This window comes from Fundulus heteroclitus, unplaced genomic scaffold (assembly GCF_011125445.2).
Source record: "Fundulus heteroclitus isolate FHET01 unplaced genomic scaffold, MU-UCD_Fhet_4.1 scaffold_92, whole genome shotgun sequence".
Taxonomy (NCBI): Eukaryota; Metazoa; Chordata; class Actinopteri; order Cyprinodontiformes; family Fundulidae; genus Fundulus; species Fundulus heteroclitus.
Window position 1 is genome coordinate 61076 of NW_023397384.1, and position 18929 is coordinate 80004.

Consider the following 18929-nt stretch of genomic DNA (forward strand, 5'->3'; position numbering starts at 1 on the left):
TTATAGACTAACAGAAGTATTTTAAAGTCTATTCTCTGAGATACAGGGAGCCAGTGTAAGGACTTTAGGACTGGGGTGATGTGCTCTACTTTCTTAGTCTTAGCTAGGAGCATTACTGCATTTATTGCTCAAGAGTCAAGAATGAAATCAGAAAGCACCTATATTCTATTTATTACAGTTTTTATTGATTGCTCTGCCGTAGCAGTTGACTCAAAATACACATTTTTCAAAACAGTTGACACAGAGGCCTAAACAGTGGCACAAATGGTCAAAATGACAGTTTGTTTGCAAAAGGCTATAACTCTGCCAAAACATTTAAAATATGAACCAAAAGAAAATTTTGCCCTCAAACAACACAACCCGCACACAAATGTTTGAGCCCTTCCAATCATTCATTACACAAGAGGCAATAAAATACAAAATACCGCACTCAGTGTGAATCAGTGCAGCATAGCTGGTCATTGCAGTCAATGACTGTACGCAGCTTACATGTCAGTGTCATTTGTTGTCAAATTAGCCTTCTTGCAAAAAATTATCCAGAATCAGATATGCTGTGATCCAAATTGTATTGATTATTCATTCTTTTTTTCAGATTGTGGCTAAAAATGAAATATTCCAACAGAAAATACTAGGGTTAACTGTCTCTTCTAGTCTCTTCTCTCTTGACGAATAGGCCACATGGCCTCATCTTCATCACACTCAATATTTTCCCTCTTCTTGCATGCCTGATCCATCCTCTAGCTCTTAGTCTGACTCTCACCTGCCATACACCATCCATGCTTGCAAAGAAAAACACACAACATGGCACCTTTTAGGGCCTGCAGACTGGTTGCAAATTGAAAAGTTGTTAGTGAAGAAACAGGTGCTTCAGTGATTTTATACCGATCAAGAAGTTTCTAAGAGCTGGGAACATGTTTTTTGTTTGGCTACCACAGCTAAAGCAATGGAGTTTGGACTGCTTGAATGACATCTGCGTTATACCTATTATACCTATGTACACTTTTTAGAAACTGTTGTGTTGGTGGAAACCTGGTTTCGGTGTATTGACTCCCACACTAAGTGTTTCTATTAAAAACGAAACATACTGTAATTTGGGACAGATAATGGTGTAAGCAAACTTTTTCTTTGTTTTTTTTTCCACTTAATTTTCTTATACTTACCTTAAATGTAGTACCTCAGGCATCTGTTGAAGCCATGTATTGGCTTGGTAACTTTAAGAGGGTACTGTGATGTTGTAAGGAGAGTCAGCAGTTATCTTTCTATCTGACTGGCTTTTTGGTGCAACCTGCCACACATGAAAGTTGACTGAAAGGTGAAAGAAGCGCCTCCTCTGTTTTAACCCAGTTAACTGACCTGTTTAACTGACTTGACTTTCAGATGGTCCTTGTTGGCCAAAACTGTAGCTCAGGAGAACCAGGAAGTTAAAGTCTTGATTCAGTTCTCCTTAAGTGAAAGTTAAAACATAGCCTAAGTAATAATACTTAATTGCTTAAAGAACTGTGACAATGTGTTATATTACAGCATGCACAGAGTGCATATTGCACATAGTGTTTAAAAATTTGTATATTTATTTGTATTCACTTCAAGGTACCAAAAAGTGGCAAGTAAATAAAACAATAGAAATATAGAAAGAGTTGTACATCACACGTCCAGATAAAAAGTTGCACTTAGTTATTTTCAGACACTTTTATTTATTTCATAATTCACTCAGAACTGACAGAAGGGATTTTTTTAATATCTCATTTGTATAGCACAAAGGAAAAAAAACATCATGGGAGGTTTTTGGTTTTTTAAAACAGCATTTACAAGCAGCTTACAGACGTTTTTATTTGTCTCAAACTGTGCACTGTTAAAATCTAGAAGCCCTTGTTTGTTAATATGAGGCAAATGAAATCTTTGCATTGACAAAGCAAACATTTATAGCTGATGTAAGTTTGAAATGCTAATGGTAACAAAATGAATCAACTGTAACAAAAGCTAATGAATCACAAAGCAAGTTTTGTGAATAAAAGTGGCAGAAACAAATGGTGGTACGTTTCAAACCAGATATTTACATGCATTGGGTAAAAATGCACATATCAATTTTTCTCACCGTCTGATATTAGAGCAGACTAAACCTTTCCTGTTGCAACTCAGTTATAAATCTAATTTTTTTTCTATTTGCTAAATGTCAGAATAACAAGACATTTATTGGAATTTTTAATTAGTTTCATTAGAGTCAGAAGTTTTCATGAACTATGGTGATTTGAGAAAGCCCAGATGATGATGTCACAGCAAACCTTTGAGCAACATGGAGGTCCATCTGTGGAAATACTGTGTTTTAAGGCTAAATCTCAAATACCGTGCTATATGTATGACTTAAAGGAAACCAAATCTACCTAAATCAGCCAAGACAATTGTGGGCTTCCACTAATCTAGTTCATCCTTGGGTACCATTTCCAGATGCCTGAAGTTAGTCTGTTCAAACAAGCATGAGCAAGAGCGGCACAATGGGAATCTCCATCCATATTTTTCAGGAAGAAGACTGGTTATCTGTCTAAGGGATTAAGACATTGTCGAGCAGAGTGTCCACAACAACCCTTGAGCAACAGCTGCTGTCATCCCAACTGTGATGTACAAGTGTGGCAGCACCATGCTGTTTGGGTGTTTTGCTGCAGGAGGGACTGATGCACTATACAAAATAGATGCCATCATGAGGACAGAAGATTATGGGGAAATATTGAAGAAAGACCTCAAGACATCAGCTAGAAGGTTTAAGATGGGTGGCAAACAGGTCCTCCAAACGGAGATAAAAACCTTAATCATACCGCCAAACTAGTCCCAAAGAAAATCTATGGGTACAGCTGAAATCTTGCGTGTGAACAAGGCAATCTATACGCCTTACTCGGTTACCCCAGTCCCCACAGGAGCAATGAGCCAAAGTTCCAGCAAACTATTGTGAGAAGCTTGTAAAAAGATACCAAAAACATTTGAACCAAGTCAAAAAGGTTACAGATAGTTCTTCAAAAAACTAAGTAAACACATATGAACTCCTGACTTTTGAAGATAGCTTGAAATCTCACTCAATCACCATTCTTGTATTTTCTAAATAGAAATAACTATAGTGATCCTAAATTAACTAAAATTGCAAAGGTTTCAGAGAGTGAGATGATTTGTTATGTGTTTTTTTTTAACACAATATCTCTAAATATCTGGTTTCAACTATATATTTTAATCTGCGATCTTCATCTCCTGTGGACGAAGTGGAGGGGCTGGTTACAGTAGATTGCCAGTTCAGTTGTTATTACGCTATCATAATCTGCTTCATCTCCAGCTCTGTCATCGACGTGGTCACTGGTGCCCCGTTGTTTGTGGATCCTCTGCTGTGAGTGCATACCAAGAGCATCATAATTTTCATAAAACTGAAAACAAACCAAGAAAATACCAATCATCAATATGTGAAGGAAGACTTATTGGTGTGTTGAGCTCAGATTATTGTGATATTTAACTTTCTATTTAATTGGCCAGATCTTTTATTTATCTCACATGATACCTGCTAATCTTCAACCTGTTCACAACCATAATAGAGTGTCTAAATGAGGATCTTTACTTAAGGTTTAGTGCCGTGTGAAACAAGGTAGTTAACTATTCAAGGGTCAGAAGCTGAAGACTAAGTGTGAGAAAATGGCAAGCCAATGAGTGAGATGTTTTAGTGGTGGTTGGGTTCTCAGAAAGTATGAGTCTTTCAGAGTTAGATGCTTCTGATTAAAAAAACATGAATCAATTCAGAGGATTTAAAATTTTTATTTATATGTTTTTGTTTTGCCACACGAAGAGGCTCAATGGTTTTAGATCGAGCTCAATTCTTGATTTGGTTTTCTTTTCTTTTTTGATTTGTTTTCAGGCCAACCTGAAGTTAATATATAAAATAATTATCTTAAAACACTTAAAAGTATTGCTTAATAGAAACTGCATGCTAGCAGAGATATGAACTTCAGTTTCTTACAAACACATCTTGCGGTGGGTCCCATACCTCTGGTATATGTCTGTTTGTGACAGCTTCTGTTGCTATAGAAACAAAGTGCAAAAGATAAAGTTGTTTGGACACACATGTTTACTTTTGTTTGTTTTGATATGAAAAGCCTTACTGAGAAGCATAACTCACTTTTCACTCTGTAACACTTGTTCTTGCAAACTTTCACCAGGATGATTATCAGTATCAGCAGCAGAACAGGAGGTAGAGCCACAATTGGATAAAGAGCACCACCTGAAAGCCACATATATTAAGAAAAGGTCAAATGAACAACGAAACAAGACAACCACCTCATTTCCTTAATGACAGTTAACTTGCAGCACTTCTAGAAATAGTAACATCAGAAATAAAGTCCTATAACGTGGCTGTGTCAGACTTATTCAATAAGTTGTGTCATTATAGTATGCCTTTTCTAGATAAAGATTAGAAAAGAATCTACTAACTGAAATAATGATTCAAAAAAAAAAAACTCATTAAGCTTTAGTTAGTATAATTAGAAAAGTGAACTGACACTGTAATAAAGAGTAACTATAGAATAGAACCCCTGCAGATCTTTATTATACCATTCTAATATGCATCTACACTGACAAAAGAACGCTACAGAGAGACAGATATATATATACCTTGAAGAAGTTTCTCATAAACACTTGATGTTAATGTAGTTGTTTCAGCTGTGCTGGTTTGGTGCTGATTTTCTGTCAAAAGATAATTACTCTTAATCTCCATTTAAGCAGCAACAGTCCATTGAAAACCGAACTGTCTCCGTTTCTTTTAACATGTTTACATGACAAATCACACAATCTCTGTTTGTACGGCAACAGTAAAAAAATGAAAATGGTGTAATTTCCACGCTGTGCAGCAAGTGGTGCTGTTGTTTGAAACTCAACGTGCATGCATACTGCCTAAAAGCTGCAGCAACAAATAAATGTTTGAGATGGCAGAGAATAAAGTTTTCTAATGGACAGACTACAAAGTTAAACTGAATTATAGCTGTGCCTAGCTGCCAAAGCAGTAGGCTACTCTGCTGTTTTTTCTACTCCTTCTGTTGTTGTAGGCAGCCATAATGTTGTGCCTGGTTGCATTCATTTCTATACATTTCTGTCTTAATGTACACGAGCCTGGGATTCCCTGTAAGATATATTAAGTTTTTCCCGTTTACATAAAAATGAAAACCAGGAGAATTTCAAACCAATACACTCTGGAGCAAATTTTTAAATTGTGTCATTGTCAGTGAGGTAAAAAAGAACAGAACAGTCAATCCAACAGTTTTCAGATCCATGGACATGAAATGTTTGTTGTTTTGAGAAATCTTTGAGAGAAAAAAAAACATTTAACAGGTCGTCTTACTTGAGGTTATCTTCAAATATTTACTAATTACCTGCAAATGCCTTTTTTTGTTGAAATCTAAAACATACATTTTTGTTATTTAGATCTGATGTGCAAGAATTGGGCAGTGAAAGGACAAAATCTTAAAAGAGCAGGCATTTCAATTCACTTGCCCATAATCTGATCAAATCCAGTGCAACCAATTTCCTTCAGAAGTCTACTAATTAGTATAAAGAATCATGTCAGAATCTTTAGGCTCTAATAAAACCTAAGTTAGGTTCAGGACAAGTTAAAGGTACCTTCAGAGGTCTTTTATTCTTTAAACATCCTTTCAGATATTATTCAATATAACTTCTTTTTCACATATGGCAAACATTAAAAGAGATTTTCTCTATATGCCTAGCATTTGTTAGTGTTAACTTACCTTTAAGCTCCAGCACAATAGCAGAGAAAACATCCAGTTCTGAGTTTCTCCGGATGCCACAAAGATACGACCCAGAATCATCTAGGGTCAGGTTGGAAATGTTCACTGTGAATATTCTTGACTTCCTGTCATCAGTGAGTCTGAATCGTCCTTTTTGTCTGTCGTTGGAGGTGATTACTGCCTGCTGTAGACATGTGGAGGGCCGGTGTCCTCTACAGATGTACTTCAGGTTGTTGACAAACCCAAAGTCATACCGACAGCTGATAGGCACTGAACCCCCCTCAATACTTTGGATTTTATTCACACTATTGCAGCATCTGTCTGGCATGAGGATGTAAAGAAAATGGCATGGTGAAAAAGTCATATTTTCACCATGGCATTCATACATTTATAAATGTCAGCATTCTAAACTATCTAATTATCTAACTTGCAAGGTAAATATTTACCTCAAACTAAATATTTAGTCAGCAAGCAAAATATTTAGTTTGCAAACAAAGTATTTAGTTTTCCGAATAAATTTTTAGTTTACAAACTAAATATTTTGCTCCAAATTAAATATTTAGTTTAAAAGCTAAATGTTTAATTTCCAAACAAAATATTTAACATGCAAACTAAATATTTAGTTCGGACCTAATTAATTAGTTAAGAGCAAAAATATTTATGTTGGTAGCTAAATATGTTGCTAATATGCTCATGAATTTGCATTTTAGTTAGACATTCAGGTCCAAGCTAATAATTTAGTTAGCAAGCTCCAAACGAAATAATTAGGACCTAGCTAAATAGTTAGTTTGTAAACTAGCTATTTATATTGCTAGTGAAATATTTAGTTTGGAAGTGTGACATTTATAAATGTACGAATGACATGATGAAAACTTGAATTAACCCCCTTTTTATCTTATACAGCCCAAATAACTCCAAAATTGTTACTAATGTTTCACTATGTAACTTTACAAACAGCAACCCATATTTTTACGGTAAATGCAATTGTTCATTAGTATATTTTTCAAATAATAACTTAAAGGAGATTTCATGAAGAGGCTGTTATAAATAAACAACATATTTATAACAGCTACAAAACTTCAGAAAACACCAACTTTGTTTACCTGGCATTACTTCCAGCTTTACTTCAGTGTAGATATCTTTCTGCCATCTGCTGACTCCACACCAGTATTTGCCAACATCATTAAAACGAAGATAAGAGATGGTCACTGTGAAGACTTTTTTTGTTTTGTCATCGTGGATGAAATATTTGTTATTATTTTTTTGCCATGTACTAACAAGAATGTCGCTGTTATGACAGCTATTCTTACAAAAGTATTTTTCAGAACTCTCATATCCGAGACTATATGAGCAGTAAATTTTTACATCTCTGCCCTCATATCCAAACACATGGATCAAATCTGCAGCAATGTTCACACAGCTCAGAACACCTGGGAACAGAAGAAAAAATATGTTTGGCTATTTTACAACCGAAAAAGAGTGACTTAGTGTTAAACTAGACTTTCAAATACATTGCAACTCTTTTCTTCATGAGTTACATTTTTTAAATTGTGGCAAAACAAGATCTTTTAGTGTGATTTTACATTCCAATCTACTGAGATATTCACAAACTTATTGCATTGTTTATATAGAAACATCATTGTTAAAGAAACCTGCAGGTTGTATAAAACCCAACATAACAGCTTACCCCAGAGGATCAATGTCAGGATCTGAATTCTCTGCATCTTTATGTTCTTGAACATCAGAACTAATTCAGAAGTAACTTCCTTGCTGCATGAAATGTTCTGAGGAAACCACAATGTCCTTTTTGAACATCAAGCTTGTGAGTGTTACACCTTTAGCATGTGGGGGGGGGGGGGGGGGGGGGGGGGGGGTAAAATCTAGCTTTGTTGCATCATCTTAAGACTTTCAGATTCAATATCAGCAAGATAAATCCATGTGTTAAGTACAAACATCCTTTAATTTAGGTTGTTTTCAAAGGTAAACCCTAACTCTTCATTGCTCATTGTTGTCTTTCTTTATGAATTACCTAAAACTGTTTTAAACTTAAGTGTATTCAATATTTATGCACAGCATTGTTGATGCTAGCTGCTAGAATTTGCTAGTTTTTATGTTAAAAGTTATGTTTCCCCTTTTGTTCTGTTGGATGGTACTTTGCAATTAACAAAAATAAAAAGGACATGGAGCTGGTGAGAAGACAGCACAACTAGAAATGACATGACATGTCTGACATGGACCTTCAAACCTGCCCAGTCAGACTGTTTCACAAGTACACATCCAATAGTCAGGTGAATTGATGGAATGAGTCTTTCCAGGCTAATGATGTCCAGTTCGCTGTTGCGTTTATATGAATTCAGTGATCCTTTGCACGTGTATGGTGACAAATGTAACCACTGCTTCATAGCCTTCTGGACCATTCCATTTATATGAGCTAGTTTGATTACTGGTGCCTAGATCAACCTGATAAATGATCCCCAGCATGACAAATGAGTTCAGAACTTGCTGTGAGGGTTTCAAAGGGCCTCTGAGATTCTCTCAATCATCTGAAAAAAGATCCAGAGTCACCATGCTATGCCCCAGATCCACCTGGACACCCAAATAATGCACATGTTAACCTGGAGGAACCAGGTGGATACACATCCCACCCTGGTTTCATACCTAATAAAGTCTATGGGGCTGTGGCTCAGTCGGACGAATAGCTCACTTGCATTCAGAAGGTTTTGGGGACAATACCAGCTGTTTCCTGCAACATAAGAATGTGCTCTTCGCTAACACACCTTCAACACACCATCTATGTATAGGGGTATGAATATGTGAACATTGTTTGTTCAGATGGGTGAATGAGACTCTTTGTGGAGAAGCACATATAATGGTTGGCATGACAAAATAATTGATATATATACAGTGTCAATATGTCAATATATAAAGTTCATGCCAACCATGTAACATTTTGTAACTTGCCAGAGGAACGTTTCACACCTACCTGACAGCCAATAATCTAAGGTCATTTTGGAAAATCAACTGTAAGAAATTGTGTTTCTTTTTAATTAAAATTACTATCACCCATTTTTTTTATCTTGTTATGTATACTGGCATGAAAAAAGTGTAAAGAAATTAAGATTTGCGTTCAATCAGTCTTTAAAGCAAGTGTGCCACTTCTGATTAGTGTTGAGCACAGCTAGCAAAAAAGTTTGCTTCACTAACCCATGTTCCACTAACTAAAATATTAGCTTTGCAAATAATAAACCACTAAACAGTTAGTGGATGAAGCATGAAAATCAGTTTCGTATTCAGTGATTATGATTGATTAAACGTGCTGATAGTGCTGGAGAGGGTGATCTTTCCAAGATGATAACCCCCACTGCCCTTCAGGTCCATCAGGCCCTTCAGGTCCATTAGGCATATATGAAGAAAACTGTACATTCTCAAGATGCAGGATTTCCTTAAAAGTAGCAAAGTACAGGTGGCTTACTCTCTCTGGTGGGTACCACCCTTGAAACTGACAAAAGCTCACAGGAGCGAGCAGAAACAGGTCCATATGCGATAAGGAGAGAGGCTGCAGGTGCTTGGAAAGCAAGCTATGAGCGCACAGAGAAGGAACTCTCTGCACTCATGCATATGTTATACTGGGGCTTTGTGGTACCGAATCTAAAAGCGTAAGACGTTCAAAATGCATGAGGAGAGTTGCTAAAATAAAAATGCTTCTATGAGTATTTATTGTGCGTGTTTACTTTTGACAGAAATTTGACTCCATATGCTATCAGATTCCAAAACATGGAGGGAGACTGTTTAATTTTTGCAACAGTGCAGTGTTATCAGTGGCCTTAAGGGGTAATAAACCTGGAAGTTACAGGTCTAGAGCCCCTAGTGGCTAACAGTTACACACTACTGCTTTAAAGCTATAGTTGGTAATCATGTTGAGAAATACTTTTTGTCATACTGTGTAAAATCGTCCTTCCATCCTGAAAGAAGTCGATACATTATTTATTCAGAGAAAGGAGGTTAGAACAATCGATCTCTGTGGGAGCTGCAGGCCTGTAGAAACTCTAACCAGTCCCTGCCATTCGCACCAAAGAGCATGGATTGGTCAGAGCCTTGGTTTTGCTCTCATACCCTCTGTCCATTGAGTTCCCGGGGAATCGCCTTATCTATTGGTTGTCCTGCATGCCAATCATTCTGACGCGCTCACATAATGCCAATGTGTGTGCTCATTTCATTGTTAGTTTATGCTGGCTGGCTGCACATGCACACTTCAAGTGTTTATGTATTCGGTTAGCTTAGCGGGCAACCATTCATTGTATCTTCGCTGCTGTCACTGTAAACTTTGAACATGGCTGAGAGTCGCAAGAAGCAAACCGCATTCATGTTTATGAGAAGAAGAGGAAGACCTCAGTAGAAAGAAAGAAGACCAGAGTGGATTTGGGAGATTTTTTCCTGCAAACCCTCTGAGAAGTGGAGGAGCAGGGTAAGACGGTCTTGCACATAGGCAGTTATTCAAAAAAGGACTTGGGGAAACTTCCGGAAAAAATAACAGGTTGTAGCTTTAAGTGAAGGAAATATATTTATTGTGTGCCACAAGGTTTTATGAAACTATGGAAAACATCCTGCTTCAAAAATAAAAATACGTAAAAATCTATCCTTCTTTTCCAAAAGAAGATTACCGTAAAAAAAAACAACTGACACTATCTACTGAAATTTATAAAGATATTATCAGCATTAAAACTACAGATCATCTGTATAAATGACTCTGATCACAAGGCAACAAATCAGCTCACTAAATACAAACTATATTATAAGATCAAATAGCATAGGTAACTGCATATGAACATCGGGTTTTTGAAGACTTCACATCATTACGTTCCTCATTATCAAATTTATTCATATAGCACACAGCAAGGCCAAAGACGAAGAAAGAAGACCAAAGTGCTTGAGGGTTACACCAACAACTATACCATAGCAAATAGAATAAAATGGATGAATACACGGATAAGAAAAACTAAGGTTTAAAAAAAAAAAAGCGTTTTTAAAAGACTGCGCTCTGAGCAATGCAAGAGGGTGTTCCACGGTCTCAGGAACCAGACAAATTGGCTGGTTCTGTCAAAGGATTGCGAATGTGGAAGAGATCACGTAGATAAAACCTGATCTCAGAACCACAGACAAACTAAAACAGGCCTAAAGTGAAACTGCTCTCAGAAGCATTTCACCCCCACCCCACAGACACACAGACACAAAGTGGGTTAATACTGTGAATACTTGACTATTGTGTTTAAAACTCCCCATGTGTGTCTAAAGATTCCACATGTGTGAAATATCATGCATTGCATTTGTAAAATGTGGAGTTATTTAACATTTTACTATTAGCTTATAATAATAATAATAATAATAAAGCTCATGTGCCGTTTTTAGAGCTGCGTTGTGAAGCAGTTGTTAACACTGTTGCTTTGCAGCAAGAATGTTTTGGTTTTGAAAACTCAGGTCTTTCAATGGGTTTGTCTGTGTGTGTCTGTGCTGCCCTGTGATGGACTGGTCATATGCTCAGCAAGGACATATGTATATATGTAGGATCATATATACCAGCAGGGATAAAGCTGGTATATATGATGGATGGATGTTTTTTTTAAGTTTATTGATCAAGTTTCCATTATGTCTTATGGTAAAGTTCCACAATTGTACAAAATTGACAAGGCAAAAGAAAATACAAAAAGTGCTGGCCAGTATCAACATATGGAAATTCAGTTTTGTCTTTCAAAATGCAGTTGATGTCTCCACACTTAAATAAGTATGCTTATTTAAGTAAAAAAAAAGAATAACACTGACAGATTCACATTTCCACTATGGAGTTAAAATTAGGAGTATATAACCAAAGAAAAGAGACACTTATTGAACTTTTGAAACTTCCATCCATCTATCCATCTTCCAAACCGCTTAATCCCTCATGGGGTCGCGGGGGTTGCTGGTGCCTATCTCCAGCGTTCACTGGGCGAGAGGCAGGGTTCACCCTGGACAGGTCGCCAGTCTGTCGCAGGGCAACACAGAGACAGACAGGACAAACAACCATTCACGCAAACACTCACACAATTTAGAGATGCCAATTAACCAAACAGTCATGTTTTTGGACTGTGGGAGGAAGCCGGAGAGAACCCATGCATGCACAGGGAGAACATGCAAACTCCATGCAGAAAGACCCAGGGTTGGATTTGAACCCAGAACCTTCTTGCTGCAAGGCACCAGCGCTACCCACCGTTTGAAACAATCTACTCTCAATGAAATCCACAACAAATCAAGACCCTCCAAGTATTGACAAGAGCTCATCTAAAGACACACTGCCATCTAGCGGCGACAGGGATAATGCACAACTCAATGAATATTGACTTACAAAAAAGTTACACAGAGCATATTGATTAATTTTAATCAAGTTGTTGGTCATTAGGTACTGAAAAGGCTGTTATTATTGAAATCTATCCTTGTTGTCAGTGACGGACACTGACTAATTCAAAGCATTTAATGTTGTGCACCTGAGGAAAACCAATTTCTGAACACATGATCATATACATCTTAAGTGGATCAAGCTAATAATAACCCTCCCTCTCTAGAGCAGCATATCTTCATAACAACAGCACACACTCAGTATCCAGCTGTAAATACGTCCTCTGCATCCTGGCTTTTGAATCTAACAGCAAACCTTTCATTGAACTTGTGCATCAATAAGCTATTGGCAGCAAATTATTAACTTTTATACTGCTACTAAGTCACAGTTGCAGATGTTTCTGTATTTTTACGCTATTTCCTAAGCAACGACACATTAAAAAAACCTCTATTCATATGAGAACAAATATTTGGCATGCTCTATCTCCTTTGAGTTTTATAAAAGAGCTTGTGACAGTAGATGTCCTCAGTTGTTGAGATGCTGTTATAATGAGCTTCATCTTCTGGGTCATCAAAGTGGTAACGGGTGCTCTTCTGTGAGCCCATTACAAGCTCATCGTGGTTTTTGTAAAGCTATAGAAGAAGGAACAGATCACAGATCAATAGATGCAGGAAGACTGCTTAACATGTGTGGAAGGAATCCTAAACAATAACTGACTTCATACAGTTATTGAATGAGGAAATAGTGGAGTGAAGTTCCAGCGCTTTTATTGAGAAACAGAGCAGAGATCACATAGATGAAAAGTAATCTCACCTCACGGTCCAGCTGCAGTCTGTGTCTGCCTGTTCTGCCTTGTTCCTGCTGCCCTTCCTCCCCGGCTTCCCCTAAATACCCCACAGCCGTACCGTGAGATAACAACAGAGACAGTCATATCCCAGACATTCATTATCTGCATTGTAACACCAGAGCATTTGGCCTTGTGTGTGTCTTTGTGTCTCCAGTCCGAGTTGGCGTCAGGCCATAGTGACTTCAGAATAATATTCCCATAACATCGTGCACAGCTCAGATTGTGCTATGGTTCATTTAAATATTAGACTGGCCTCATCTTTTAGCTGAGTCCCCTTCAGGTGAGACAATGTACTGAGCTACATGCTGCAGTAATGTGGATACCTGATAACATTTTTAGTCATTTAACAGTCTATTTCATCTACAGTGGCTTACAAGTGAGTAACACTATTTAAAGCTTGGGAATCATTAGTATAATCAGACTGAGGTAACTATCTATTTAAGATTACCTAAAGCAGATTAAAAGAGTAAAGATAATGCAAAAGAACGATTTAATGAACGATTCAAACACTTTTCTGTTGGGAACACTTTCATCTTTTGGGTCATCATAGAATTTCTAAAAACTAAGAACGAGTTTTTGGTTTGTTATTTAATTATCTAATGTTTTCCCTATAAATTGAAGTTACAGTGAATAAAATAACATTTGTTCTGCCAGCAAAGTAGTGTGAAGTTCATGTTTCTTACATCTTCTCCACCCATCACTTCCTCTAAGTCTCCTGCCTCATTTCTGCTTCTGTTTGTGGCAACTTCTGCTTCTCAGGAAACAAATGTGAGAAAAGAAAATTAGTTAGCAGATGTGTTTGCATTTCTTGGGGGGGGGGGGGCGTAAAGTGCATTTCAGTCAGTCTTGGTTTTGAATGTTGAGTTTTCATTGGGTGATTGTAAATGTGATAGAAGTTGCACAAATATTTAGTTTTTGCAACTAAAATATTTATTTTCTTACATGAACATATGTGAACTCAAAGGAGGAAAATGCACTGAAAGTAGTTAGTGTTGTACAAAAGCTAACCCTGTCAGTCTTGTGAAATCCCGTTCTAGTATAGATTCAGTTTTTCATGGACGGTATTCAACCCTGTCCGTATTGAAAGAAGTTGGAACCCTGCAGTGTATACTGAGGGAATTTGGAGAAAACGGCAAGAGAAGAACCCACTTAATATTTGATTAAATACCGCACATCACAAAGTATTTAAAATTGTGGGTCCAGTTTCAGTTCAGTTCAAAAATGTCATAGAAAATAAACAAATTGAAAGAATTTTATGGACAGATTCTCCATTCTGTAGCTTGATCAGATGTCTCAGTGACATTAGCTATACTCTTAGGTGAAGCTGTAATGACATTTTCCACTGTGCTGGTCTGAAGCCGATACACTGTAAGAGAAGAAGCCTTTTAGTGCACTTCATCTTGCTCTTAATTTTACTATCACCTGTTTGGTTCAGATTTAAGCATGACTGGAGTTTAATGTAAAATTACACAAAAGTATTTTTTGATATTCAAAATGCTTCTCATAAAAGTTTGCAGATTCAGTTTATTTTGACTATTGGTGAAAGAACTAAACCATTGGAAACCAAAGATGTTCCTGTCAATGGTGCTACTCTTAATCAAATTGACATGAGGTTGATCCTGTCTATGCATTTCAGACTATGCAATAAATGAATTCTTCCACATTAATAATTTCTAATTTAGCTTATTTAGAATATTAAAGGGGCAAAGATTTCCAATGTTTTCCTGATATGATTTGTTAAAATGGATGACTATCAATGATATTATTTGGATGTTTCTTGTTGGGTCACACAGGGGACCCAAAAATATTTATTCTCTATATAAATGAAATGTACAAGGTATCCAATAAAAAAAATTTAATTTAATTTGCGGCCACAACCCTTTTGTACTCACAGGAAGCTTTTGGAGATTACACAGGAAATGCACAATTTAGTGAGACAATTTGATAGAAATCAATAAATGTCAATAAAACTAAATCTGTTATATTTGGAATCAGAGTTAAAATCAACATTAAAGCAAATAATGTAACAATTGAAAGAATTTATGAATGTAAATATTTAGGTGTGACAGTGTGGCGTAACGTTAGTTAGAAACCACATATAACATATATACAATCTAAATTATCAGGAGGTATTTTATCTTCAGGTAATGCAAGGTATATTTCAACTATTATATTTGCATGATTAACAATCATTGCTATTTGAACATGCGAATATCGAAAGTGAAATGTAATGGTCGAATACAAAACTGCCCAAATAATGCACAAAATCAGACACAACCTGCTGTCTGTAAACATAGAGAAGCTATTTTCATACAGAGATGGAGGCTGTAATCTCAGAAGAAAAAAAAATACAATAGTCAGTGTTAGCGTGGAGTTTTACTCCTCTGTCAGTTGAGTAAAACTGGGGAATATCTCTGTGTATGCAACGTTTTTTTATTTCTATTTTATTTATTTATTTATTTTGCTGCTTCTGATACCTCACATCTATCTCTAGAGGCAGGGGAATATTGGAGCAAAGTCCTCTGAATCTGGTTTGGGAATTGCTTCGGAGAGGATCCGCCAAAGTTAATCTCTGTTGGCACAGGTGTATGATTATGTTGTACATAACAGAGGGGAAAACAATGGGTTGAAATGTTACATTTTGGAGGTCCAAGATATGCAAAACAGTTGCCCTTCAGAAATCTTTTGATATTTTCAACATGTGTCGCAGTAGGAACTTTTAATTATAAAGCATGTTAGACAGTTTGAACTTCTCACCTTCTAATTTCAGGTCAAAAGCACAGAATTCATCCCATCATCTGTCTCTTTGGACACCAAAAAGATACCACCCAGAATCGTTCAGTTTCAGACTGGAAATGGTAACTGTGAAATCTTTTGCATTCTTGTCATCGCTGAGTGTCTGTCGTTAGAGGTAACTAATGCTTCCTGCAGACACGTGGAGAACCGGTTTCCTCTGCAGATGTACTTCAAGTTGTTGACAGGCTCGGTTTCATATTCACACCTGATTCACACCATGGCCACTTATAAATGTATATAAAATTAAAGTTTCCAGTTTCCAGAGTCTGAGCATTTTATAACTTGTTTGTAATTTGGTATTTTAGTTAGATTTGTTAATTTTTGTTCCTGTTTTCCCCTTTCAGATGTTCTTGGAATGTATTTTATATTTTGTTTAGCTAAGGCTATGTTCACATTGCAGGAGAAAGTTCCCCAAATATGACTTTTTTGCCCATTTATGACCAATCCAACTTTTATGTCATTGCATGTAAAAGACTCAACTTTGTGGTGGAGCTAATAGACAAAAAATGTTTGCACACTTGAGCTAGATTTAATGAATGTAGGGGTGACACTTTAACAGTTCATTGTGAACTGAAAACAAAGTCAAAACAGAATTTGAAGAGAGCATTTCATCCAACTTTTAGGTCATTGTAACGGTTGCCCACGTTTTACTACCAAGGTGGGGGCAGTCACACGAGAGAAGCAGGGAGCTTATCACTAATGGAGCTTGTCATTATTTCATGGGCTACGATGCCCAGACAGCTACAGAATTTAAATAAACATCCTGACATGCGTAGCATCTGTATTTTCTTCCATAAACAGAGTGTGCTGGGTAGGTCATAATGTCATGTCCAGCACATAAACTATTAACTGTCTAGACCTGCTACTGTTTTTTCTGCCTGTGCCCTGATGGTGGTTGTAATTATATTATAATGCAAACCCCGTTAAAAACAATTGGTACTCCACAAAACCATAATTGATTATTAAGACCTGCAGTGTAAAGGTAGTCCGAGACTTATCGACAGCTCATCGCTCGCACCTCGCATCATTTTAAAATAATCACACCTGCATCTTTACCTTTATCCTGAAAATTAGTCGAATTTACTGTGATTTACTTTCAAGCTGTATGCAAACGAAATTTTGTTCTGTACGTACTTTGTGCATACAAAATGACAAATAAAGCTGTCTAAAGTCTAAAGTATAACCTGGAAAATTTAGTTTTCCAGATGTGATCAAGCTCCTCTCCTGTGGAACCAACTCCCAGTTTTGGTTTGTGAAGCAGACACCCTGTCTACTTTAAAGACTAGGCTTAAAACCTTACTTTTTGACGACGCTTATAGTTAGAGTGGCTTAGGTTACCCTGAGCTATCTCTGTAGTTATGCTGTCATTGTTCGGGGCTGGGGTTTTCTTTCTCTGCTTTTGGCTGCTGCTTCCTTCAGTCTCCACAGGTGGCCTCTGAGAGCAGGGTGACTGAGGCCTGACAAGTGCAGCTCGTTACCTCATCAGACAGGAGGCTTAAAAGGAGCTTGATGCCAGCACTTCGATGCTAGAGTGTTAACCTTATGTGGTATGCCTCTAGCCTGATAGCCTCTAGCAATTGTTCCAAGAAGATTTGACTCACCATCTCTTGTACTTTTTCTCAGGTAGCCTTTGTGTTCTGGATTCCGTCTCCAGAAGCTCCCTGGTTCTCTCTTAACAAGACTCAAATCAACAAGAGCCAAGCTTCTGCAGCCGAGGGTCGGAACGCCAAGGTCCCAGCCCTCTACTGCCACACATTGCACAATGCACCCGACCCCTTTGGCCCCTCCGATAGGTGGCGAGCCCATTGGAAGGGGGACCCATGTCACCTCTTCGGGCTGAGCCCGGCCTGGCTCCATGGGTAAAAGCCCGGCCACCGGGCGCTCGCCAACGTGCCCCACCTCCAGGCCTGGCTCCAGAGTGGGGCCCCAGTGACCCACATCCGCTCGATGGAACACGAGATCCATTTATGTGATTCATCATAAGGGGCTTCATAAGGGCCTCTCTGGTGGGGAAGGAGCCTGAGCTAGTGCGCGAGGTTGAGAGGTTCCAACTAGAGATAGTCGGACTCACCTCAACGCACCTCACCTCTGGAACCAGTCTCCTTGAGAGGGGCTGGACATTCTTCCAGTCTGGAGTTGCCTTGGTGAGAGGCGCCGAGCTGGAGTGGGCATACTTGTTGCCCCTCCTCTCGGTGCCTGCACGTTGGGGTTCACCTCGGTGAATGAGAGGGTGGCCTCCCTCCGCATTCGTGTGGAGGGACGGGTTCTGGCTCTTGTTTGTGCTTATGCGCCAAACAGCAGTTCAGATTACCCACCCTTTTTGGAGTCCTTGGAGGGGGTACTGGAGAGTGCCCCTTCTGGGGACTCCCTCGTTTTGCTAGGGGACCTTAGCGCTCACGTGGGCAATGACAGTGATTCCTGGAGGGGCGTGTTTGGGAGGAACTGCCCACCTGATCTGAACTCAAGTGGTGTTCTGTTGCTGGACTTCTGTGCTCGTCATGGATTGTCCATCACGAACACCATGTTCAAGCATAAGGGTGTCCACATGTGCTCTTGGCACCAGGACACCCTAGGCCGTAGTTCAATGATCAACTTTATTGTCGTTTCATCTGACCTGCGGCCGCATGTCTTAAACACTTTCCAACGACCACTACCTGGTGGTGAGCTGGCTCCGATGGTGGGGGAGTAAGCCGGTCAGACCTGGCAGGGCCAAACGTATTGTGAGGATCTGCTGGGAACGTCTGGCAGAGTCCCCCGTGAGATGGAGCTTTAACTCCCACCTCCGGGAGAGCTTTGAATACGTCCTGAGGGAGGCGGGGGACATTGAGTCCATGAATGGACCATGTTCCGCGCCTCTATTGTTGAGGCGGCTAGTCGGAGCTGTGGCCGCAAGGTTGTCGGTGCATGTCGCGGCAGCAACCCTCCAACACGCTGGTGGACACCGGCGGTAAGGGAAGCTGTCAAGCTGAAGAAGGAGTCCTATCGGCTTTATTGGCCGGTGGGACTCCGGAAGCAGCTGATGTGTACCGGCAGTTAAAGCGGCAGGCGGTTCGGCTGGTCGCTGAGGCAAAAACTCTGGCGTGGGAAGAGTTTGGAGAGGCCATGGAGAAAGACTTCCGTACGGCTTTGAAGCGATTCTGGTCCACTATAGGGCGTC